The sequence below is a fragment of the Triticum dicoccoides genome, chromosome 4B (genome assembly GCF_002162155.2).
Source record: "Triticum dicoccoides isolate Atlit2015 ecotype Zavitan chromosome 4B, WEW_v2.0, whole genome shotgun sequence".
Lineage (NCBI taxonomy): Eukaryota > Viridiplantae > Streptophyta > Magnoliopsida > Poales > Poaceae > Triticum > Triticum dicoccoides.
The window spans coordinates 591,016,715-591,043,661 of NC_041387.1; the positions used below are offsets into that span (position 1 = coordinate 591,016,715).

Genomic DNA, 26,947 nt, shown 5'->3' on the forward strand with positions numbered 1-26,947 from the left:
AAATCAAATACTTCAACAAAATACTACAACAACAAATAGTTTAATACAAATTATATAGTTCAACAAATAAAAACTCGTATTTCATCACGCGGCGTCCCCCTTGAGCCTCCGTAGGTTCTCAATCAGATCTTTCTGCAGTTGATGATGCACCTTTGGGTCTCGGATCTCCTGACGCATACTGAGATAGGCAGTCCAAGTTGCCGGTAGCTGGTGATCAACTTCGGCTAGAGGACCCTGCCTGTAGTATGGTTCAGTGTCAAACACTGGGTCTTCTTGCTCGCTCTCGATGATCATGTTGTGCAAGATGACACAGCAAATCATGATCTCCCACATTTGATCTTTCGACCAGGTCTGAGCGGGGTACCGAACAACAGCGAATCGAGATTGGAGCACACCAAATGCCCGCTCGACATCCTTCCTGCAAGCCTCCTGAAGCTTCGCAAACCAGGCGTTCTTGCCTCCTGCCACAGGGTTTGAGATCGTCTTCACAAATGTCGACCATCTCGGATAGATGCCGTCAGCTAGATAGTACCCCTTGTTGTATTGGTGCCCATTGATCTCAAAGTTCACCGGAGGAGAATGGCCCTCAATGAGCTTGGCAAAAACAGGAGAGCAATGCAGCACATTGATGTCATTGTGAGTTCCTGGAATACCAAAGAAGGAGTGCCAAATCCAGAGGTCCTGTGTGGCTACCGCCTCAAGCACCACACTGCAACCGCCTTTGGCGCCTTTGTACATCCCCTGCCAACCAAATGGGCAGTTCTTCCATTTCCAATGCATGCAGTCAATGCTTCCAAGCATCCCAGGAAATCCTCTTGCTGCATTCTGGGCTAGGATCCGAGCAGTGTCTTCCGCATTGGGTGTTCTCAAGTATTGTGGCCCAAACACTGCCACCACTGCCCGACAGAACTTGTCGAAACACTCTATGCTGGTGGACTCGGCCATGTGCCCATAGTCGTCGAGTGAATCACTGGGAGCTCCATATGCAAGCATCCTCATCGCTATCGTGCACTTCTGGATGGAGGTGAATCCAAGAGCGCCAGTGCAATCCATCTTGCACTTGAAGTAGTTGTCGAACTCCCGGATGGAATTCACAATCCTGAGTAAGAGCTTTCGGCTCATCCGATAACGGCGCCGAAATGTTCTCTCGCCATGAAGTGGAGCATCGGCGAAGTAGTCGGAGTAGAGCATGCAGTAGCCTTGCAGATGATGCCGGTTCTTTGCTTTCACCCGCCCCGGTGCTGAGCCACCTCGACGCGGCTTTTCATTGCTCGCCAGCAGCTGGGCGAGGGCGGCGAGCACCATCAGATGCTCTTCTTCCTGGACGTCGGCCGCGGCTTCCTCCTCCAGCAGCGCGGCAAGCTCTTCCTCCTCATCTGAGTCCATCGCCGAGACAGTCAAAACGGCGAACACCTTGCGCTCTGTGGGCGTGTACCCGCCGTTAAACCGCGCCTCCGTGGCCGAAAACGGCGGCCGGAAACGCCCAGCTGCTGCGGGAGGGGCTGCCGCGGCGAAGCGCTGCTATTTTCCGGCGGGGAATGGCTATCTAGCGGAGTAGGCCGGCGGCCGTCGCCGGGATATAGCTAGTGGTGGCCGAGGGCGCGGGGGGTGTGAGGCGAGTCGGGGGAAGAAAACCTTGACTTTTCCCCTGTTGGTGTGGGCCAGGCGTGCTTTTCCCTAGCGCCGGAGCCCCCAACGGCTCCCCAGCGTTCCGGGTTCGACCTGTGACCGCCGGGTGGAAAAAAGGTCCGAACCGGCGATTTTCGGCGTCCTGGGGGCGTGACTTGGCCGTTTTTTCGGCGCCGGCACCGAAAAAGTGGCCTGGGGGGGCCTGTTGGGGGCGCGACTGGAGATGCCCTAAAAGGGCGAAACTCAGGTCTGACTACAAATGGCCCAACTGATTTATGGGCCGTCAACAGGCTGAAAGACACACCGGGCCGGAAATTATCCCAACATTTAAATGGGTCGCTAAAAGGCCGAAAGATGTACATCCTCAAAATTAGCCCATCCATTGAATGGGCTGTTAACATGTCATCGGGTCGATATTGAGCCCAAATATATAGCGGGCTGTTAACGGGCTCGAACTGACGATGGGCTGGAATGGTGTCAAATCTTTAACGCGTCATTGACGGGCCGAATTGGCACATCTCGTATGGGCCGTGGGCTTAAATGGACCTGACACAAGTAGGCCTTATATGGGCCGGCCTGCTAATTTTTACAGGGCCGGCCTTTTTCACCGGAATGGGCCACTATTGGGTCGTGCCACGTGTCGACCTATCATAGGCGCCTCCTGTCCAATGAGTGGATGACATCTGTCCCAACGGTGAGGCAACACGTGTTTCCTCCGGCCAATGATGATTTTACACGTGGAAAATCCCCATTGGTCCTGGTTGTTAATGGGTCCAAAATCGGACCCGATAGCTTAACAGTGTTCCGTTATGGTGGATGCCACGTGTCGGTCACCCTTGACGAAAGCACTTCTATGACACGCGATTTATCGTCATGGAAGTGGACACTTCCGTGATGATAATTTTGGTAATGTCATGGAACACTTCTACGACAGCACAGGTATGACTATCTTGATTCTGTCATAAAATCGTCATGGATGTACATGCATGACAGAAAACATGACCTACTGTGACAAACATGTATCATCACGTAAGTGTATTTTTTTGTAGTGCATGTTTTGCTTATGAGAGAAGTTTAGTCAACGAGTCTGTCACATTCAGAGCCATATGTATTTTGCAAATATTCTATGTCTACAATGCTCTGCATAAAGCTGCTCTAGCTAATTGCTCCCACTTTCAATATGTATCCAGATTGAGACTTTAGAGTCATCTGGATCGGTGTAAAAGCTTGGATCAACGTAACTCTTTACGACGAACTCTTTATCACCCCCATCATCGAGAAACATTTCCTTAGTCCTCACTAGGGATACTTTTGACCGTTGTCCAGTGACCTACTCTTAGATCACTATTGTACCCCTTTGCCAAACTCATGGCAAGGTGCACAATAGGTCTGGTACACAGCATAGCATACTTTATAGAACCTATGACTGTGGCATAGGGAATGACTTTCATTCTCTTTCTATCTTCTGCCATGGTCGGGCTTTGAGTCTTACTCAACTTTACACCTTGTAATACAGACAAGAACTCCTTCTTTGATTGATCCATTTTGAACTCTTTCAAAAACTTGTCAAGGTATATATACATTGAAAAATCTAATCAAGCGTCTTGATCTATCTTTATAGATCGTGATGCCCAATATGTAAGCAGCTTCACCGAGGTCTTTCTTTGAAAAACTCTTATTCAAGTATCCCTTTATGCTATCCAGAAATTCTATATCATTTCCAATAAACAATATGTCATCCACATATAATATTAGAAATGCTACAGAGCTCCCACTCACTTTCTTGTAAATGCATGCTTCTCCAGAAGTCTGTATAAAACCATATGCTTTGATCAACTCATCAAAGCGTATATTCCAACTCTGAGATGTTTGCACCAATCCATAGATGGATCGTTGGAGCTTGCACACCTTGTTAGTATCTTTAGGATCGACAAAACCTTCTGGTTGCATCATATAAAACTCTTCATTAAGAAATATCCATTTAAGGAATGCAGTTTTGACATCCATTTGCCAGATTTCATAAACTATGGCAACTGCTAACATGATTCAGACGGATTTAAGCATTGCTACAGTTGAGAAAATCTCATTGTAGTCAACACATTAACTTGTCGAAAACCTTTTTGCGACAAGTCGAGTTTTGTAGATAGTAACACTACTATTAGTGTCCGTCTTCCTCTTGAAGATCCATTTATTTAATACGGCTTGCCGATCATCGGGCAAGTCCACCAAAGTCCACACTTTGTTCTCATACATGGATCCCATCTCAGATTTCATGGCCTCAAGCCATTTTGCGAAATCTGGGCTCATCATCGCTTCCTCATAGTTCGTAGGTTCATCATGGTCTAGTAACATAACTTCTATAGCAGGATTACCATACCACTCTGGTGCTGACCGTACTCTGGAAGACCTACGAGGTTCGGTAGTAACTTGATCTGAAGTTTCATGATCATTATCATTAGCTTCCTCATAAATTGGTGTAGGAATCACTGGAACTGATTTCTGTGATGAACTACTTTCCAATTCAAGAGAAGGTACGATTACCTCATCAAGATCTACTTTCCTCCCACTCACTTCTTTCAAGAGAAACTCCTTCTCTATAAAGGATCCATTCTTAGCAACGAATATCTTGCCTTCAGATCTGTGATAGAAGGTGTACCCAAGAATTTCCTTTGTGTATCCTATGAAGACGCACTTCTCTGATTTGGGTTCGAGCTTATCAGGTTGAAACTTTTTCACATAAGCATCACAGCCCCAAACTTTGAGAAATGACAACTTTGGTTTCTTGCCAAACCGTAGTTCATAAGGCGTCGTCTCGATGGATTTTGAAGGTGCCCTATTTAAAGTGAATGCAGCTGTCTCTAATGCATAACCCCAAAACGATAGTGGTAAACCGGTAAGAGACATCATAGATCGCACCATATCCAATTGAGTGCGGTTACGATGTTCGGACACACCATTACGTTGTGGTGTTCCAGGTGGCGTGAGCTGTGAAACTATTCCACATTGTTTTAAATGAAGGCCAAACTCGTAACTCAAATATTCTCCTCCATGATCAGATCATAAAAATTTTATTTTCTTGTTAGGATGATTCTCCACTTCACTCTGAAATTCTTTAAACTTTTCAAATGTTTCATACTTGTGTTTCATTAAGTAGATATGCCCATATCTGCTTAAATCATCTATGAAGGTCAAAAAATAACGATACCCGCCACGAGCATCAACACTCATTGGACCGCATACATCGGTATGTATTATTTCCAATAAGTCAGGAGCTCATTCCATTGTTCCGGAGAACGGAGTTTTAGTCATCTTGCCCATAAGGCACGGTTCGCAAGTATCAAATGATTCATAATCAAGTGATTCCAAAAGTCCATCTTTATGGAGTTTCTTCGTGCGCTTTACACCGATATGACCCAAACGGCAGTGCCACAAATAAGTTGCACTATCATTATCAACTTTGCATCTTTTGGCATCAATATTATCTGTATCATTATGATCAAGATTAAATAAACCATCAACATTGGGTGTATGACCATAGAAGGTTTTACTCATGTAAACAGAATAACAGTTATCCTCTGTCTTAAATGAATAATCGTATTGTAATAAACATGATCTAATCATATTCATGCTTAATGCAAACACCAAATAACATTTATTTAGGTTCAACACTAATCCCTAAAGTATAGGGGGTGTGCGATGATGATCATATCAATCTTGGAACTACTTCCAACACACATCGTCACTTCATCCTCAACTAGTCTCTATTTATTCTGCAACTCCTGTTTCGAGTTACTAATCTTAGCAACCGAACAAGTATCAAATACCCAGGAATTACTACGAGCACTAGTAAGGTACACATCAATAATATGTATACCAAATATACCTTTGTTCACTTTGCCATCCTTCTTATCCGCCAAATATTTGGGCAGTTCCACTTCTAGTGACAATTTCTTTTGCAGTAGAAGCACTCAGTTTCAGGCTTAGGTCCAGCTTTGGGATTCTTCACGGGAGTTACAACTTGCTTACCATTCTTCTTGAAGTTCCCTTTCTTCCCTTTGCCCTTTTCTTGAAACTAGTGCTCTTGTTTAATCATCAACACTTGATGCTCTTTCTTGATTTCTACCTTCGTCGATTTCAGCATCACGAAGAGCTCGGGAATCGTTTTTCGTCATCCCTTGCATACTCTAGTTCATCATGAAGTTCTAGTAACTTAGTGATGGTGACTAGAGAAATCTGTCAATCACTATCTTATCTGGAAGATTAACTCCCACTTGATTCAAGTGATTGTAGTACCCCAGACATTCTGAGCACATGCTCACTAGTTTGAGCAATTCTCCTCCATCTTTTAGGCAAAGTACTTGTCAGAGGTCTCATACCTCTTGACACGGGCATGACTCTGAAATACCAATTTCAGCTCTTGGAACATCTCATATGCTCTGTGACGTTTCAAAAACATTTTTTAAGTCCCGGTTCTAAGCCGTAAAGCATGGTGCACTAAATTATCAAGTAGTCATCATATTGAGCTAGCCAAACATTCATAACGTTTGCGTCGGCTCCTGCAATAGGTCTGTCACCTAGCGGTGCATCAAGGACATAATTCTTCTGTGCAGCAATGAGGATAAACCTCATATCACAAACCCAGTCCGCATCATTGCTACTATCATCTTTCAACTTATTTTTCTCTAGGAACATATCAAAAATAAAGGGAATCTACAATGTGAGCTATTGATCTACAGCATAATTTGCAAAATACTATCAGGACTAAGTTCATGATAAATTAAAGTTCAATTAATCATATTAGTTAAGAACTCCCACTTAGATAGACATCCCTCTAGTCATATAAATGATCACGTGATCCATATCAACTAAACCATGTCCGATCATCACGTGAGATGGAGTAGTTTTCAATGGTGAACATCTCTATGTTGATCATATCTCTATATGATTCACGCTCGACCTTTCGGTCTCCAGTGTTCCGAGGCCATATCTGCATATGCTAGGCTCGTCAAGTTTAACACGAGTATTTTGTGTGCGCAAAACTGGCTTGCACCCGTTGTATGTGAACGTAGAGCCAATCACACCCGATCATCATGTGGTGTCTCAGCACGAAGAACTGTCGCAACGGTGCATACTAAGGAAGAACACTTATACCTTGAAATTTAGTAAGGGATCATCTTATAATGCTACCGCCAAACTAAGCAAAATAAGATGCATAAAGGACAAACATCACATGCAATCAAAATATGTGACATGATATGGCCATCATCATCTTGTGCTCATGATCTCCATCACCGAAGCATTGTCATGACCTCCAACGTCACCAGCGTGACACCTTGATCTCCATCGTAGCATCGTTGTCGTCTTGCCAACTATTGTTACTACGACTATCGCTACCGCTTAGTGATAAAGTAAAACAATTACATGACGATTGCATTGCATACAATAAAGCGACAACCATATGGCTCCTACCAGTTGCCGATACAAAACATCATCATCTCATACAACAATTTATATCACATCATGCCTTGACCATATCACATCACAGCAAGCCCTACAAAAACAAGTTAGACGTCCTCTACTTTGTTGTTGCAAGTTTTACGTGGATGCTACGGGCTTAGCAAGAACCGTTCTTACCTATGCATCAAAACCACAATGATTTTTCGTCAAGTGTGTTATTTTAACCTTCAACAAGGACCGGGCATAGCCACACTCGATTCAACTAAAGTTGGAGAAATAGACACTCACCAGCCACCTGTGTTTGAAGCACGTTGGTAGAACCAGTCTCGCGTAAGCGTACGCGTAATGTCGGTCTGAGCCGCTTCATCCAACAATACCACCGAATCAAGGTATGACATGCTGGTAAGCAGTATGACTAATATCGCCCAAAACTCTTTGTGTTCTACTTGTGCATATAACATCTACGCATAGACCTGGCTCGGATACCACTGTTGGGGAATGCAGTAATTTCAAAAAAATCCCTACGATCACGCAAGATCTATCTAGGAGATGCATAGCAATGAGAGGGGGAGTGTATCTTCATACTCTTGAAGATCGCAAAGCGGAAGCGTTTATCAACGCGGTTCCTGTAGTCGTACACCTTCACGATCCGTCCCGATCAAGTACCGAATGTACGGCACCTCTACGTTCAGCACACGTTCAGCTTGATGACGTCCTCGCCTTCTTGATCCAGCAAGACGGGCGAAGTAGTAGATGAGTTCCGGCATCACGACGGCGTGGTAACGGTGTTGGTCAAGAACAATCTCCGCAGGGTTTCGCCTAAGCACTATGGAAACTATGACGGAGGATAAACTAGAGGGGATGGGGTTGCCGGCACACGGCTTGGTGTTTCTTCATGTGTCTTGGGTGCTAGTGAAGGAAATATGCCCTAGAGGAAATAATAAAGTTATTATTTATTTCCTTATTTCATGACAAATGTTTATTATTCATGCTAGAATTGTATTAACCGGAAACTTAGTACATGTGTGAATACATAGACAAACAGAGTGTCACTAGTATGCCTCTACTTGACTAGCTCGTTGAATCAAAGATGGTTAAGTTTCCTAGCCATAGACATGAGTTGTCATTTGATTAACGGGGTCACATCATTGGAGAATGATGTGATTGACTTGACCCATTCCGTTAGCTTAGCACTTGATCGTTTAGTATATTGTTATTGCTATCTTGATGACTTATACATGTTCCTATGACTATGAGATTATGCAACTCCCAAATACCGGAGGAACACTTTGTGTGCTACCAAATGTCACAACGTAACTGGATGATTATAAAGGTGCTCTACAAGTGTCTCCGATGGTACTTGTTGAGTTGGCATAGATCGAGATTAGGATTTGTCACTCTGATTATCGGAGAGGTATCTCTGGGCCCTCTCGGTAATGCACATCACTATAAGCCTTGCAAGCAATGTGACTAATGAGTTAGTTGCGGGATGAGCATTACGGAATGAGTAAAGAGACTTGCCAGTAACGAGATTGAATTAGGTATGATACGGACGATCGAATCTCGGGCAGGTAACATACCGATGACAAAGGGAACAACGTATGTTGTTATGCGGTTTGACCGATAAAGATCTTCGTAGAATATGTAGGAGCCAATATGAGCATCCAGGTTCCCCTATTGGTTATTGATCGGAGATGAGTCTCGGTCATGTCTAGGTAGTTCTCGAACCCGTAGGGTCCTCACGCTTAACGTTCTGTGACGATTTGTATTATGAGTTATGTGATTTGATGACTGAAGTTTGTTCAGAGTCCCGGATGAGATCGGGGATATGACGAGGAGTCTCTAAATGGTCGAGCCATAAAGATTGATATATTGGAAGGCTATATTCGGACATCAAAAAGGTTCCAAGTGATTTGGGTATTTTTCGGAGTACCGAAGAGTTACGGGAATTCGCCGGGAGAAGTATTGGTCCTTATTGGGCCATACGGGAAAGAGAGAGGGGCTGCATAGGGCAGGTCGTGTGCCCCCCCCCCAGGCCTAGTCCGAATTGTACTAGGGGGAGGGGCGGCGCCCCCTCCTTCCTTCTCTTCTCTCTTCCCTTTCCTTCTCTCCTACTACTACTTGGAAGGGGGGAATCCTACTCCCGGTGGGAGTAGGACTCCCCTAGGGCGCGCCATAGAGAGGGCAAGCCCCTCCCCTCCTCCACTCCTTTATATACGGGGGAGGGGGGCACCCCATGGAGACACAAGTTGATCATTGATCTTTAGCCGTGTGTGGTGCCCCCCCCCCTCCACCATAATCCACCTCGGTCATATCATAGCGATGCATAGGCAAAGCCCTGCGTCGGTAGCTTCATCAACACCGTCAGCACACCGTCGTGCTAACAGAACTCTCCCTTGAAGCTCTACTGGATCATGAGTTCGTGGGACGTCACGGAGCTGAACGTGTGCAGATCGCGGAGGTGTCGTACATTCGGTACTAGGATCGGTCGATCGTGAAGACATACGACTACATCAACCGCATTGTCATAACGCTTCCGCTTACGGTCTACAAGGGTACGTGGATGACACTCTCCCCTCTCGTTGCTATGAATCACCATGATCTTGCGTGTGCGTCGGAATTTTTTGAAATTACTACGTTCCCCAACAGTGGCATCCGAGCCAGGTTTATGCGTAGATGTTATATGCACGAGTAGAGCGCAAGTGAGTTGTGGGTGATACAAGTCATACTACTTACCAGCATGTCACACTTTGATTCGGCGGTATTGTTGATGAAGCAGCCCGGACCGACATTACGTGTACGCTTACGTGAGACTGGTACCGACGTGCTTTGCACACAGGTGGCTGGCGGGTGTGAGTTTCTCCAACTTTAGTTGAATCGAGTGTGGCTACGCCCGGTCCTTGTTGAAGGTTAAAACAGCACTAACTTTACAAAATATCATTGTGGTTTTGATGTGTAGGTAAGAACGGTTCTTGTCAGCCCGTAGCAGCCAAAGTAAAACTTGCAACAACAAAGTAGAGGACGTCTAACTTGTTTTTGCAGGGCATGTTGTGATGTGATATGGTCAAGACATGATGCTAAATTTTATTGTATGAGATGATCATGTTTTGTAATAGAGTTATCGGCAACTGGCAGGAGCCATATGGTTGTCGCTTTATTGTATGCAATGCAATCGCCCTGTAATTGTTTTTACTTTATCACTAAGAGGTAGCGATAGTCGTAGAAACAATAGTTGGCGAGATGACAACAATGCTACGATGGAGATCAAGGTGTCATGCCGGTGACGATGGTGATCATGATGGTGCTTTGGAGATGGAGATCAAAGGCACAAGATGATAATAGCCATATCATATCACTTATATTGATTGCATGTGATGTTTATCTTTGGGCCATTTGCATTTCTGTCCCTAACTCGAACCACCTAATCAGATATACCCCTAATTCAAAAGCCTGCTCAAAAATGCCCCTCCGCCGTTATGTGCACTTATAGAAATGCCCTTCCGCTCCATTTCCGTCCGGTCAAAGGGGTTTGACCGTCTAACTGACGTTTTTTGGACAATTTGCCCCTGCCTCCATGTGTCACTTACAAGTGGGACCGAGTGAGAAAAAATAAAAAGGAAAAACACTTTCTCTCACCCCTCACTCTCTCTACCCTCTCTCTCACTTACACGTGGGACCCCACATGTAAGTGTCTAGTTATTTTTTTAATTAGTTTAGTAGTTTTGTTAATTGGTAGGGCCTGCCGATTAGTCTCGGTAATTAGCATAATATTTAACACACGCTCGGATTAGTGCTAATATAGCTAAGGGGCCCCACATGTCATAGGAAGCCCATTAGTACTAATCGAACCACCGGCGTTAAGCCGCCGGCGAGCACACGCCACGGCGGAGGGCAGGGGAGCTCTGTTCCAGTGACCAAACGACTGGTGGAATGGTCCTTTACGCTCCTGGGCTTGCTCCGCGTTGAATAGAAGTGGTAGGGCGAGCGGGGACGGCCAGAGTGTCGGGCATGGCCGAGGCCGGCGGCGGCGGCGGTCAAAGCTAGGTGGCAGGGGGCTAGAAAGCAAGGGGGAGAGGGGTCGGCATCAGCGTCTCACTGCGAGCATGCCAGAGTCTTCAAAGGGTCTAGGGACGGCCGAGCATGAGCACATGGACCTCGCCTACGGCCGTCGGAGCAAGGCGTCGTGGGGAGGCGGCTGGACAAAGAAGAGCTCGTCGGCGACATGTCCAGCAGTTTCACAACACCATATGGATCTCCTGTACGATAAGGGAGCACCGAGGGACCTCGTATGACAGCAAATCGAAGATGGCGGCCGGTGGGCAGAGGTGGCGGTGATCTCGTTGGTTGTGTAGTTGCAAGGCACCCGAGGTCCAGATCTACGGTGTGGTGATGCTCTGTTCTACGGCGGGCCTTGCAGACACAGCGGTCCGGCTTCTTGCCGTCATTGGCCACGTTAACGGCGGCGCTCGGGTGAATGGGCGGGCGGACACGCCCTTAGCCTCTGAAGACGAAGAAGGTGACCAGCCAGTGGGCTGGGCTGGCTGGGCTTTTCTGGGCCAAAAGCTAGCATGCGCTCTCTCTCTTCTTTTTGAATTTCTGGCTTATTTTTTTCCAGGGGCAAAATGTCCAACAAACGCCCAAAAAACGGTCAAAGGCCTTTGACCTGACGGAAACGGCACGGAGCGGCATTTCTATAAGGAGACTTGACGGCGGAGGGGCAAATTTGAGCAGGCTTTGAAGTTAGGGGCAAATCTGAGTAGTGGGTTCGAGTTAGGGACACAGATGTAAAAGACCCTTTATCTTTTATGCATCTTATTTTGCTTTGATTGACGGTAGCATTATAAGATGATCTCTCACTAAATTTCAATGTATAAGTGTTCTCCCTGAGTATGCACCGTTGCCAAAGTTCGTCGTGCGGAGACACCACGTGATGATCGGGTATGATAAGCTCAACGTTCACCTACAACGGGTGCAAGCCAGTTTTGCACATGCAGAAATACTCGGGTTAAACTTAACGAGCCTAGCATTTGCAGATATGTCCTCGGAACACTGAGATTGAGAGGTCGAGCGTGAATCATATAGTAGATATGATCAACATAGTGATGTTCACCATTGAAAACTACTCCATCTCACATGATGATCGAACATGGTTTAGTTGATTTGGATCACGTGATCACTTATATGATTAGAGGGATGTCTATCTATATGGGAGTTCTTAAGTAATATGATTAATTAAACTTTAATTTATCATGACTTAGTCCTCATAGTATTTTGCAAAATATGTTGTAGATCAATAGCTCGCGTTATAGCTTCCCTAGGTTTTTTATATGTTCCTAGAGGAAACTAAGTTGAAAGATAATACTAGCAATGATGCGGACTGAGTCTGTGATCTGAGGTTTATCCTCATTGCTGCATAGAAGAATTATGTCCTTGATGCATCGCTAGGTGACAAAACTATTGAAGGAGCAGATGCAGACGTTATGAATGTTTGGCTAGCTTACAATGATGACTACTTGATAGTTTAGTGCATCATGCTTTACGGCTTAGAATCGGGACTTCAAAGACGTTTTGAACGTCATGGACCATATGAGATGTTCCAAGAGTTGAAGTTAATATTTCAAGCAAATACCTGAGTTGAGAGACATGAAGTCTCCAACAAGTTCTATAGCTAAAAGATGGAGGAGAATAGCTCAAGCAGTGAGCATGAGCTCAGATTGTCTGGGTACTACAATCGCTTGAATCAAGTGGGAGTTAGTCTTCCAGATAAGATAGTGATTGACAGAGTTCTCTAGTCACCATCACCAAGTTACTAGAACTTTGTGATGAACTATAGTATGCAAGGAATGACGAAAACGATTCCCGAGCTCTTCGTGATGCTGAAATCGACAAAGCTAGAAATCAAGAAAGATCATCAAGTGTTGATGATTGACAAGACCACTAGTTTTAAGAAAAGGGCAAAGGGAAAGAAAGGGAACTTCAAGTAGAATGGCAAGCAAGTTGTCACTCCCGTGAAGAAGCCCAAAGCTGGGCCAAAGCCTAAAGCTGAGTGCTTCTACTCAAAGGAAATGGTCACTAGAAGCGGAAATACCTTGAATATTTGGTGGATAAGAAGGATGGCAAAGTGAACAAGGGTATATTTGATATACAGGTTATTGGTGTGTACCTTACTAGTGTTTATAGTAGCCCCTGGGTATTTGATACTTGTTCAATTGCTAATATTAGTAACTCAAAATAGGAGTTGCAGAATAAACAGAGACTAGTTGAGGGTGTAGTGGCGATGTGTGTTGGAAGTGGTTCCAAGATTGATATGATCATCATCGCACACTCCTTATATTTTCGAGATTAGTGTTGAACCTAAATAAATGTTTTTTGGTGTTTGCGTTGAGTATAAATATGATTAGATCATGTTTATTGCGATACTATTATTCATCTAAGATAGAGAATAAATTGTTATTCTATTTACATGAATAAAACCTTCTATGGTCATACACCCAATGTTGATGGTTTATTGAATCTTGATCATAGTGATACACATATTCATAATATTGATGCCAAAAGATGCAAAGTTGATAATGATAGTGCAACTTATTTGTGGCACTGCCGTTTGGGTCATATCTGTGTAAAGCGCATGAAGTAACTCTATAAAGATGGACTTTTGGAATCACTTGATTATGAATCATTTGATGCTTGCGCACCGTGCCTTATGGGCAAGATGACTAAAACCCGTTCTCCGGAACAATGGAATGAGCTAGTGACTTATTGGAAATAATACATACCAATGTATGCAGTCTGATGAGTGTTCATGCTCATGGCAGGTATCGTTATTTTCTGACCTTCGCAGATGATTTGAACAGATATGGGTATATCTACTTAATGAAACACAAGTCTGAAACATTTGAAAAGTTCAAAGAATTTTAGAGTGAAGTGGAGAATCATTGTAACAAGAAAAATAAAGTTTCTACAATCTGATCGTGCAGGAGAATATTTGAGTTACGAGTTTGGCCTTCATATAAAACAATGTGGAATAGCTTCACAGCTCACACCACCTGGAACACCACAGCGTTATGGTGTGTCTGAACGCCGTAACTGCACTCTATTGGATATGGTGTGATCTATGATGTCTCTTATAGGTTTACCACTACTATTTTGGGGTTATGCATTAGAGACAGTTGCATTCACTTTAAATAGGGCACCATCAAAATCCGTTGAGATGACGCCTTATGAACTATGGTTTGGTAAGAAACCAAAGTTGTCGTTTCTTAAAGTTTGGGGTTGCGATGCTTATGTGAAAAAGCTTCAACCTGATAAGCTCGAACCCAAATCGGGGAAATGTGTCTTCACAGGATACCCAAAGGAGACTGTTGGGTACACCTTCTATCACAGATCCGAAGGCAAGACATTCGTTGCTAAGAATGGATCCTTTCTAGAGAAGGAGTTTCTCTCGAAAGAAGTGAGTGGGAGGAAAGTAGAACTTGATGAGGTAATTGTACCTTCTCCCTTATTGGAAAGTAGTTCATCGCATGAATCAGTTCCTGTGATCCCTACACCATTTCGTGAGGAATCTGATGATAATGATCACGAAACTTTGGATCAAGTTACTATCGAACCTTGTTGGTCAACCAGAGTAAGATCTGCACCAGAGTGGTACGGTAATCCTATTCTGGAGGTCATGATACTTGACCATGACGAACCTACGAACTATGAGGAAGCAATGATGAGCCTAGATTCTGCAAAATGGCTTGAGGCCATGAAATCTGAGTGGGATTCATGTATGAGAACAAAGTTTGGACTTTGGTGGAGTTGTCCGATGATCGGCAAGACATTAAGAATAAATGGGTCTCCAAGAGAAAGACGGACGCTGATAGTAGTGTTACTATGTACAAAGCTCGACTTGTCTCAAAAGGTTTTCGACAAGTTCAAGGAGTTGACTACGATGAGACTTTCTCAACTGTAGGGATGCTTAAATCCGTCCGAATTAGGTTAGCAAATTGTCACATTTTATGAAATCTGGCAAATGGATGTCAAAACTACATTCGTTAATGGATTTCTTAAAGAAGAGTTGTATATGATGCAACTAGAAGGTTTTGTCGATCCTAAAGGTGCTAACAAAGTGTGCAAGCTCCAACGATCCATTTATGGACTGGTGCAAGCCTCTCGGAGTTGGAATAAACGCTTTGATAGTGTGATCACAGCATATGGTTTTATATAGACTTTTGGAAAAGCCTGTATTTACAAGAAAGTGAGTGGGAGCTCTGTAGCATTTCTAATATTATATGTGGATGCCATATTGTTGATTGGAAATGATACAGAATTTCTGGATAGCATAAAGGGATACTTGAAAAAGAGTTTTTCAATGAAATACCTTGGTGAAGCTGCTTACACATTGAGCATCAAGATCTATAGAGATAGATCAAGACGATTGATAAGATTTTTCAATGAGTACATACCTTGACAAGATTTTGAAGTAGTTCAAAATGGAACAGTGAAAGAAAGAGTTCTTGCCTGTGTTACAAGGTGTGATATTGAGTAAGACTCAAACCCAACCACGGCAGAAGATAGAAAGAGAATGAAAGTCATTCCCTATGCCTCAGCCATAGGTTCTATAAAGTATGCCATGTTGTGTACCAGTTCTATTGCATACCCTACACTGAGTTTGGCAAGGGAGTACAATAGTGATCTAGGAGTAGATCACTGGACAGCGGTCAAAATTATCCTTAGTAAGGACTAAGGAAATATTTCTCGGTGATGGGGGTGATAAAGAGTTCGTCTTAAAGAGTTACGTCGATGCAAGCTTTTACATTGATCCAGGTGACTCTTAGTCTCAATCTGGATACATATTGAAAATGGGAGCAATTAGCTAGAGTAGCTCCGTGCAGAGCATTGTAGACATAAAATATTTGCAAAATACATATGGTTCTGAATGTGATAGACCCATTGACTAAACTTCTCTCACAAGCAAAACATGATCAGACCTTAGTACTTTTTGGGTGTTAATCACATAGTGATGTAAACTAGATTATTGACTCTAGTAAACCCTTCAGGTGTTGATCACATGACGATGTGAACTATGGGTGTTAATCACATACAGATGTGAATATTGGTGTTGAATCACATGGTGATGTGAACTAGATTATTGACTCTAGTGCAAGTGGGAGACTGAAGGAAATATGCCCTGGAGGCAGTAATAAAGTTATTATTTATTTCCTTATTTCATGATAAATGTTTATTATTCATGCTAGAATTGTATTAACCGGAAACTTAGTACATGTGTGAATACATAGACAAACAGAATGTCACTAGTATGCCTCTACTTGACTAGCTCGTTGAATCAAAGATGGTTAAGTTTCCTAGCCATAGACAAGAGTTGTCATTTGATTAACGGGGTCACATCGTTGGAAAAGATGTGATTGACTTGACTCATTTTGTTTGCTTACCACTTGATCGTTTAGTATATTGCTATTGCTTTCTTCATGACTTATACATGTTCCTATGACTATGAGATTATGCAACTCCCGAATACCGGAGGAACACTTTGTGTGCTACCAAACGTCACAACGTAACTGGGTGATTATAAAGGTGCTCTACAGGTGTCTCCAATGGTACTTGTTGAGTTGGCATAGATTGAGATTAGGATTTGTCACTCCGATTATCGGAGAGGTATCTCTGGGCCCTCTCGGTAATGCACATCATTATAAGCCGTGCAAGCAATGTGACTAATGAGTTAGTTGCGGGATGATGCATTACGGAACGAGTAAAGAGACTTGCCAGTAACGAGATTGAACTAGGTATTGAGATACCGACGATCGAATCTCGGGCAAGTAACATAACGATGACAAAGGGAACAACGTATGTTGTTATGTGGTTTGACCGATAAAGATCTTCGTAGAATATGTAGGAGCCAATATGAGCATCCAGGTTCCGCTATTGGTTATTGACTGGAGATGAGTCTCAGTCATGTCTACATAGTTCTCGAACCCGTAGGGTCCGCACGCTTAACGTTCTGTGACAATTTGTATTATGAGTTATGTGATTTGATGAACGAAGTTTGTTCGGAGTCCCGGATGAGATCGGGTACATGACGAGGAGTCTCAAAATGGTTGAGCCATAAAGATCAATATATTGGAAGGCTATATTCGGACATCAGAAAGGTTCCGAGTGATTCGGGTATTTTTCGGAGTACCGCAGAGTTACGGGAATTCGTCGGGAGAAGTATTGGCCCTTATTGGGCCATACGGGAAAGAGAGAGGGGTTACATGGGGCAGCCCCCCCCCCCAAGGCCTAGTCCGAATGGGACTAGGGGGAGGGGCGGCGCCCCCTCCTTCCTTCTCTTTTCTCTTCCCTTTCCTTCTCTCCTACTCCTACTACTTGGAAGGGGGGAATCCTACTCCCGGTGGGAGTAGGACTCCCCTAGGGCGCGCCGTAGAGAGGGTCGGCCCCTCCCCTCCTCCACTCCATTATATACGGGGGAGGGGGCACCCCATGGAGACACAAGTTGATCATTGATCTTTAGCCGTGTGCAGTGCCCCCCTCCACCATAATCCACCTCGGTCATATCGTAGCGGTGCTTAGGCGAAGCCCTGCATCGGTAGCTTCATCAACACCGTCATCACGCCGTCGTGCTGACGGAACTCTCCCTCGAAGCTCTACTGGATCATGAGTTTGTGGGACGTCACCGAGCTGAACGTGTGCCGATCGCGGAGTGTCGTATGTTTGGTACTAGGATCGGTCGATCGTGAAGACATACGACTACATCAACCACGTTGTCATAACGCTTCCCCTTACAGTCTACGAGGGTACATGGACGACACTCTCCCCTCTCGTTTCTATGTATCACCATGATCTTGCGTGTGTGTAGGAAAAGTTTTGAAATTACTACGTTCCCCAACAGATAGCCTGCCCCTCTATTTATATGTTGAGCCTTAGGGTCGAAACTTGGAGTAAAAGCCTCCACAAAGTAGGTTTCACCCGAAAGGCAAGAGTCCTTCTCGGACTCCAGGGCCAGATGCCAGGGTTCCCAGCGTCTGAACCCAGACGCCAGGGACCCAGGCGTCTGGCCCCTGGACTCCATAAAACTTCCTTTTGCGCTTTCCAAAAACCTTGTGGGCTTTCCCCTTTGGCCCAAATAAAGTGTTCTCGTACCCAAACATTTCGGAAAACATCCGGAACCCCTTCCAATGAATTCCGGAACCCCTTACAGTGAATTCCGGAACCCTTCTGGAGACTAAACACTATTATCCCATATATCAATCTTTATCTCCGGACCATTCCGGATTTCCTCGTCATGTCCGTAATCATATCCGGGACTCCGAACAACATTCGGTCACCAACATACATAACTCATATAATACTATATCGACAACAAACGTTAAGCGTGCGGACCCTACGGGTTCGAGAACGTTAAGTTGCACTTTCCTAATCTCGATCTATGCCAACCCAACAAATGTTGGAAATATGCCCTAGAGGCAATAATAAAATGGTTATTATTATATTTCCTTGTTCATGATAATTGTCTATTGTTCATGCTATAATTGTGTTATCCGAAAATTGTAATACATGTGTGAATACGTAGACCACAACATGTCCCTAGTGGGCCTCTAATTGACTAGCTCGTTGATCAATGGATGGTTACGGTTTCCTGACCATGGACATTGGATGTCATTGATAACGGGATCACATCATTGGGAGAATGATGTGATGGACAAGACCCAATCCTAAGCATAGCACAAGATCGTATAGTTCGTTTGCTAGAGCTTTTCTAATGTCAAGTATCATTTCCTTAGACCATGAGATCGTGTAACTCCCGGATACTGTAGGAGTGCTTTGGGTGTACCAAACGTCACAACGTAACTGGGTGACTATAAAGGTATACTACAGGTATCTCCGAAAGTGTCTGTTGGGTTGACAAGGATCGAGACTAGGATTTGTCACTCCGTATGACGGAGAGGTATCTCTGGGCCCACTCGGTAATGCATCATCATAATGAGCTCAATGTGACCAAGTGGTTGGTCACGGGATCATGCATTACCGTATGAGTAAAGTGACTTGCCGGTAATGAGATTGAACGAGGTATTGGGATACCGACGGTCGAATCTCGGGCAAGTAACATACCGATTGACAAAGGGAATTGTATACGGGATTGCTTGAATCCTTGACATCGTGGTTCATTCGATGAGATCATCGTGGAACATGTGGGAGCCAACATGGGTATCCAGATCCCGCTGTTGGTTATTGGCCGGAGAGCTGTCTCGGTCATGTCTGCATGATTCCCGAACCCGTAGGGTCTACACACTTAAGGTTCGGTGACGCTAGGGTTATTAGGAAGACTTGTAAGTGATTACCGAATGTTGTCCGGAGTCCCGGATGAGATCCCGGACGTCATGAGGAGTTCTGGAATGGTCTGTAGGTGAAGATTTATATATGGGAAGTTGTCATACGGTCACCGGAAAAGTTCGGGGGCTTATCGGTATTGTACCGGGGCCACCGGAGGGGTTCCGGGGGTCCACCGGGAGGGGTCACCTCTCTCGGAGGGCCTCATGGGCCGTAGTGGGCAGGGAACCAGCCCCTGGAGGGCTGGGCGCATCCCCCCTTGGGCCCATGCGCCTAGGGTTGGGGGGAACCCTAGAGGGGGCGCCCCCCTTGCTTGGGGGGCAAGCCCCCTCCCCTTGGCCGCCGCCCCCCTCTAGATCTCATCTAGAGGGGGCCAGCCCCCTTCCCCCTTCCCCTATAAATAGAGGGGCGGGGGGAGGGCTGCACACCACATCAAAGGCGCAGCCCCTCCCCTCCCCAACACCTCTCCTCCTCCGTTAAGAGCTTGGCGAAGCCCTGCCGGAGTACTGCCTCTCCACCACCACCACGCCGTTGTGCTGCTATTGGAGCTCTCTTCCTCAACCTCTCCCTCCTCCTTACTGGATCAAGGCACGGGAGACGTCTCCGCTCCGTACGTGTGTTGAGCGCAGACGTGCCGTCCGTTCGGCGCTAGGATCTTCGGTGATTTGGATCACGACGAGTACGACTCCATCAACCCCGTTCTCTTGAACGCTTCCGCTCACAATCTACAAGGGTACATAGATGCACTCCTCTCTCACTCGTTGCTAGATGACTCCATAGATTGATCTTGGTGATGCGTAGAAAATTTTAAATTTCTGCTATGATCCCCAACAGTGGCATCATGAGCTAGGTCTATGCGTAGTTTCAATGCACGAGTAGAACACAATTTTGTTGTGGGCGTAGATGTTGTCAATTTACTTGCCACTACTAGTCTTATCTTGTTTCAGCAGCATCGTGGGATGAAGCGGCCCGGACCGACCTTACACGTATGCTTACGTGAGACGGGTTCCACCGACTGACATGCACTAGTTGCATAAGGTGGCTAGCGGGTGTCTGTCTCCCCCACTTTAGTCAGATCGGATTCGATGAAAAGGGTCCTTATGAAGGGTAAATAGAAATTGGCATATCATGTTGTGGTTTTGACGTAGGTAAGAAACGTTCTTGCTAGAACCCTATTGCAGCCACGTAAAAACATGCAACAACAATTAGAGGACGTCTAACTTGTTTTTGCAGCATATGCCTTGTGATGTGATATGGCCAAAAGGATGTGATGAATGATATATATGTGATGTATGAGATTGATCATGTTCTTGTAATAGGAATCACAACTTGCATGTCGATGAGTATGACAACCGACAGGAGCCATAGGAGTTGTCTTAATTATTGTATGACCTGCGTGTCATTGAATAACGCCATGTAATTACTTTACTTTATTGCTAAACCATTAGCCATAGTAGTAGAAGTAATCGTTGGCGTGACAACTTCATGAAGACACGATGATGGAGATCATGATGATGGAGATCATGGTGTCATGCCGGTGACGATGATGATCATGGCGCCCCGAAGATGGAGATCAAAAGGAGCAAAATGATATTGGCCATATCATGTCACTATTTGATTGCATGTGATGTTTATCATGTTTTTGCATCTTATTTTCTTAGAACGACGGTAGTAAATAAGATGATCCCTCATAATAATTTCAAGAAAGTGTTCCCCCTAACTGTGCGCCGTTGCGAAAGTTCGTTGTTTTGAAGCACCACGTGATGATCGGGTGTGATAGATTCTAACGTTCACATACAACGGGTGTAAGACGGATTTACACATGCAAAAACACTTAGGTTGACTTGACGAGCCTAGCATGTACAGACATGGCCTCGGAACACAAGAGACCGAAAAGTCGAACATGAGTCGTATACAAGATACGATCAACATGAAGATGTTCTTCGATGATGACTAGTCCGTCTCACGTGATGATCGGACACGGCCTAGTTGACTCAGATCATGGATCACTTAGATGACTAGAGGGATGTCTATCTGAGTGGGACATGGCCTCGGAACACAAGAGACCGAAAGGTCGAACATGAGTCATATACAAGATACGATCAACATGAAGATGTTCACCGATGATGACTAGTCCGTCTCACATGATGATCGGACACGGCCTAGTTGACTCGGATCATGTATCACTTAGATGACTAGAGGGATGTCTATCTGAGTGGGAGTTCATTAAATAATTTGATTAGATGAACTTAATTATCATAAACTTAGTCTAAAACTTTTGCAATATGTCTTGTAGATCAAATGGCCCACGCTAATGTTGCCCTCAACTTCAACGCGTTCCTAGAGAAAACCAAGCTGAAGACGATGGCAGCAACTATACGGACTGGGTCTGGAACTTGAGGATCATCCTCATAGCTGCCAAGAAAGCATATGTCCTAGATGCACCGCTAGGTGAAGCACCCATTTTCCCAGCAACTCAAGATGTTATGAACGCCTGGCAGTCGCATAGTGATGATTAATCCCTGGTTCAGTGCGGCATGCTTTACAGCTTAGAACCGGGGCTCCAAAAGCGTTTTGAGCAGCACGGAGCATATAAGATGTTCCAAGAGCTGAAAATGGTTTTCCAAGCTCATGCCCGGGTTAAGAGATATGAAGTCTCCGACAAGTTCTACAGCTGAAAGATGGAGGAGAATGGTTCTGTTAGTGAGCACATACTCAAAATGTCTGGGTCGCACAACCGCTTGTCTCAGCTGGGAGTTAATCTCCCGGATGACGCGGTCATTGACAGAATCCTCCAGTCGCTCCCACCTAGCTACAAGAGCTTTGTGATGAACTACAATATGCAGGGGATGGTGAAAACCATTCCTGAGGTATTTTCAATGCTGAAATCAGCGGAGGTGGAGATCAAAAAGGAACATCAAGTGTTGATGGTGAATAAAACCACTAGTTTCAAGAAAGGCAAGGGTAAGAAGAACTTCAAGAAGGACGGCAAGGGAGTTGCCACGCCCGGTAAGCCAGTTGCCGGGAAGAAGCCAAAGCATGGACCCAAACCTGAGACGGAGTGCTTTTATTGCAAGGGAAGCGGACACTGGAAGCGGAACTGCCCCAAGTACTTAGCGGACAAGAAGGCCGGCAACACCAAAGGTATATGTGATATACATGTAATTTATGTGTACCTTACCAGTACTCGTAGTAGCTCCTGTGTATTTGATACCGGTGCGGTTGCTCATATTTGTAACTCAAAATAGGAGCTGCGGAATAAGCGAAGACTGGCGAAGGACGAGGTGACGATGCGCGTCGGGAATGGTTCCAAGGTCGATGTGATCGTCGTCGGCACGCTATCTCTACATTTACCTACGGGATTAGTTTTAAACCTCAATAATTGTTATTTAGTGCCAGCTTTGAACATGAACATTGTATCTGGATCTCATTTAAGACGAGATGGCTACTCATTTAAATCTGAGAATAATGGTTGTTCTATTTATATGAGAGATACATTTTATGGTCATGCCCCGCTGGTCAATGGTTTATTCTTAATGAATCTCGAACGTGATGTTACACACATTCATAGTGTGAATACCAAAAGATGTAAGGTTGATAACGATAGTCTCACATACTTGTGGCACTGCCGCCTTGGTCACATTGGTGTCAAACGCATGAAGAAGCTCCATGCTGATGGACTTTTGGAGTCTCTTGATTACAAATCATTTGACACATGCGAACCATGCCTCATGGGCAAAATACCAAGACTCTGTTCTCCGGAACAATGGAGCGAGCAACCAACTTATTGGAAATCATACATACTGATATGTGCGGTCCAATGAGGTTGAGGCTCGCGAAGGCTATCGTTATGTTCTCACTCTCACTTATGACTTAAGTAGATATGGGTATGTCTACTTGATGAAACACAAGTCTGAGACCTTTGAAAAGTTCAAGGAATTTCAGAATGAGGTAGAGAATCAACGTGACCAAAAAATAAAGTTCTTAAGATCAGATCGTGGGGGAGAATATTTAAGTCACGAATTTGGTACGCACTTAAGGAAATGTGGAATCATTTCACAACTCACGCCGCCTGGAACACCTCAGCGTAACGGTGTGCCCGAACGTCGTAATCGCACTCTATTGGATATGGTGCGATCTATGATGTCACTCACTGATTTACCGCTATCATTTTGGGGATACGCTCTAGAGACAGCTACATTCACTTTAAATAGGGCACCGTCTAAATCCGTTGAGACGACACTGTATGAATTATGGTTTGTGAAGAAACCTAAGCTGTCGTTTCTAAAAGTTTGGGGATGCGATGCTTATGTCAAGAAACTTCAACCTGAAAAGCTCGAACCCAAGTCAGAAAAATGCGTCTTCATAGGATACCCTAAGGAAACCATTGGGTATACCTTCTACCTTAGATCTGAAGGCAAGATCTTTGTTGCCAAGAGCGGGTCCTTTCTGGAGAAAGAGTTTCTCTTGAAAGAAATAAGTGGGAGGAAAGTAGAACTCGATGAAGTACTGCCTCTTGAACCGGAAAGTAGCGCAGCTCAGGAAGATGTTCCTGTGGTGCCTGCACCGACTAGAGAGGAAGTTAATGATGATGATCAAGGTACTTCGGATCAAGTTGCTACTGAACTTCGAAGGTCCACAAGGACACGTTCCACACCAGAATGGTATGGCAACCCTGTCCTGGAAATCATGTTGTTAGACAACGGTGAACCTTCGAACTATGAAGAAGCGATGGCGGGCCCAAATTCCAACAAATGGCTTGAAGCCATGCAATCCGAGATAGGATCCATGTATGAAAACAAAGTATGGACTTTGACATACTTGCCCGATGATCGGCGAGCGATAGAAAATAAATGGATTTTTGAGAAGAAGACGCACGCGGATGGTAATGTTACCATCTATAAGGCTCGACTTGTCGCTAATGGTTATCGACAAGTTCAAGGGGTTGACTACGATGAGACTTTCTCTCCCGTGGCGAAGCTGAAGTCCATCTGAATTATGTTAGCAATTGCCGCATACTATGATTATGAGATATGGCAAATGGATGTCAAAACGGCATTCCTTAATGGCTATCTTAAGGAAGAATTGTATATGATGCAGCCGGAAGGTTTTGTCGATCCTAAGAATGCTAACAAGGTATGCAAGCTCCAGCGCTCCATCTATGGGCCGGTGCAAGCATCTCAGAGTTGGAACATTCGCTTTGATGAAATGATCAAAGTGTTTGGGTTTATGCAGACTTATGGAGAAGCATGCGTTTACAAGAAAGTGAGTGGGAGCTCTGTAGCATTTCTCATATTATATGTAGATGACATACTTTTGATGGGAAATGATATAGAACTTTTGGACAGCATTAAGGCCTACTTGAATAAGTGTTTTTCAATGAAGGACCTTGGAGAAGCTGCTTACATATTAGGCATCAAGATCTATAGAGATAGATCGAGACGCCTCATAGGTCTTTCACAAAGCACATACCTTGATAAGATATTGAAGAAGTTCAATATGGATCAGTCCAAGAAGGGGTTCTTGCCTGTGTTGCAAGGTGTGAAATTGAGCTCGGCTCAATGCCCGACCACGGCAGAAGATAGAGAAAAGATGAGTGTCATCCCCTATGCCTCGGCTATAGGGTCTATTATGTATGCCATGCTGTGTACCAGACCTGATGTAAACCTTGCCGTAAGTTTGGTAGGAATGTACCAAAGTAATCCTGGCATGGAACACTGGACAGCGGTCAAGAATATCCTAAAGTACCTAAAAAGTACTAAGGATATGTTTCTCGTTTATGGAGGTGACGAAGAGCTCGTCGTAAAGGGTTACATCGACGCTAGCTTTGACACAAATCTGGATGACTCTAAGTCACAAACCGGATATGTATATATTTTGAATGGTGGGGCAGTAAGCTGGTGCAGTTGCAAGCAAAGCGTCATGGCGGGATCTACATGTGAAGCAGAGTACATGGCAGCCTCGGAGGCGGCACATGAAACAATCTGGATGAAGGAGTTCATTACCGACCTAGGAGTTATTCCCAATGCGTCGGGGCCAATGACTCTCTTCTGTGACAACACTGGAGCCATTGCCCTTGCCAAGGAGCCCAGGTTTCACAAGAAGACCAGGCACATCAAGCGTCGCTTCAACTCCATTCATGAAAATGTTCAAGATGGAGACATAGATATTTACAAAGTGCATACGGATCTGAATGTCGCAGATCCGTTGACTAAACCTCTTCCGCGAGCAAAACATGATCAACACCAGAACTCTATGGGTGTTCGATTCATCACAATGTAACTAGATTATTGACTCTAGTACAAGTGGGAGACTGTTGGAAATATGCCCTAGAGGCAATAATAAAATGGTTATTATTATATTTCCTTGTTCATGATAATTGTCTATTGTTCATGCTATAATTGTGTTATCCAGAAATCATAATACATGTGTGAATACGTAGATCACAACATGTCCCTAGTGAGCCTCTAGTTGACTAGCTCGTTGATCAATGGATGGTTACGGTTTCCTGACCATGGACATTGGATGTCATTGATAACGGGATCACATCATTAGGAGAATGATGTCATGGACAAGACCCAATCCTAAGCATAGCACAAGATCGTATAGTTCGTTTGCTAGAGCTTTTCTAATGTCAAGTATCATTTCCTTAGACCATGAGATCGTGTAACTCCCGGATACCATAGGAGTGCTTTGGGTGTACCAAACATCACAACGTAACTGGGTGACTATAAAGGTATACTACAGGTATCTCCGAAAGTGTATGTTGGGTCGACACGGATCGAGACTGGGATTTGTCACTTCGTATGACGGAGAGGAATCTCTGGGCCCACTCGATAATGCATCATCATAATGAGGTCAATGTGACCAAGTGGTTGGTCACGGGATCATGCATTACGGTACGAGTAAAGTGACTTGCCGGTAACGAGATTGAACGAGGTTTGGGATACCGACGATCGAATCTCGGGCAAGTAACGTACCGATTGACAAAGGGAATTGTATACGGGATTGCTTGAATCCTTGACATCGTGGTTCATCCGATGAGATCATCGTGGAACATGTGGGAGCCAACATGGGTATCCAGATCCCGTTGTTGGTTATTGGCCAGAGAGCTGTCTCGGTCATGTCTGCATGATTCCCGAACCCGTAGGGTCTACACACTTAAGGTTCGGTGACGCTAAGGTTATTAGGAAGACTTGTAAGTGATTACCGCATGTTGTTCGGAGTCCCGGATGAGATCCCGGACGTCAGAGGTGTTCCGGAATGGTCCGGAGGTGAAGATTTATATATGGGAAGTTGTCATACGGTCACTGGAAAAGTTCGGGGGCTTATCGGTATTGTACCGGGGCCATCGGAGGGGTTCCGGGGGTCCACCGGGAGGGGCCACCTCTCTCGGAGGGCCTCATGGGCCGTAGTGGGCAGGGAACCAGCCCCTGGAGGGCTGGGCGCATCCCCCCCTTGGGCCCATGCGCCTAGGGTTGGGGGGAACCCTAGAGGGGGCGCCCCCCTTGCTTGGGGGGCAAGCCCCTCCCCT

At 44.9% G+C, this 26,947-nt stretch overlaps 1 pseudogene; it reads left to right on the top strand.

Moving 5' to 3' along the window:
- The first annotated feature begins 11,189 nt into the window (after window positions 1-11,189).
- Window positions 11,190-26,947, top strand: part of LOC119292850 — a 19,211-nt pseudogene continuing 3,453 nt past the window's right edge.